The sequence below is a fragment of the Pterocles gutturalis genome, unplaced genomic scaffold (assembly GCF_000699245.1).
Source record: "Pterocles gutturalis isolate BGI_N339 unplaced genomic scaffold, ASM69924v1 scaffold27707, whole genome shotgun sequence".
In the NCBI taxonomy this organism is placed as follows: domain Eukaryota; kingdom Metazoa; phylum Chordata; class Aves; order Pterocliformes; family Pteroclidae; genus Pterocles; species Pterocles gutturalis.
In genome coordinates this window covers 25339-25672 of record NW_010111166.1, presented here as the reverse complement: position 1 = coordinate 25672, position 334 = coordinate 25339, and the positions used below count along the sequence as shown (strand labels likewise).

Here is a 334-nt window from a genome sequence, read left to right as displayed (position 1 = left end):
TACTGAACTCTGTGGTATGGATTAAAGCCTCAGGGACAACGTAAATGCCTGTTTTCAATTGCATGACATTATAAATTCTTATTGCAGGGCTGAGGGGCTGAGGAGCAAGGGGGAGGTGTGATGGTGGGGAGAAGTACGTGATGGCTTTGGGAATAGGAAAAGTGATGGATGGAGGAGTCGGAGCTGTCAGCTCCATCTGCTCGGCCTCCCAAGCCAACCATGACTCAGGGCTGGAACATCTCTGGATGCTTGAGGTTGGGAGGAATGTGGTCGGGGAGCTGACACAGCTAAACGGCAGAAAACCTCCGTGCATGGCGGGAGAAGCCTGGCTTTG

General features: G+C 52.4%; 1 protein-coding gene across 1 annotated transcript in view; it reads left to right on the top strand.

The window, feature by feature from the left end:
• The window catches only part of LOC104461915 (ventricular zone-expressed PH domain-containing protein homolog 1-like), a gene marked incomplete at its 5' end in the record, with an annotated part of 13198 nt that overhangs the window by 9800 nt on the left and 3064 nt on the right, over positions 1-334 (top strand). The gene's annotated exons all lie outside the window — the stretch shown is intronic.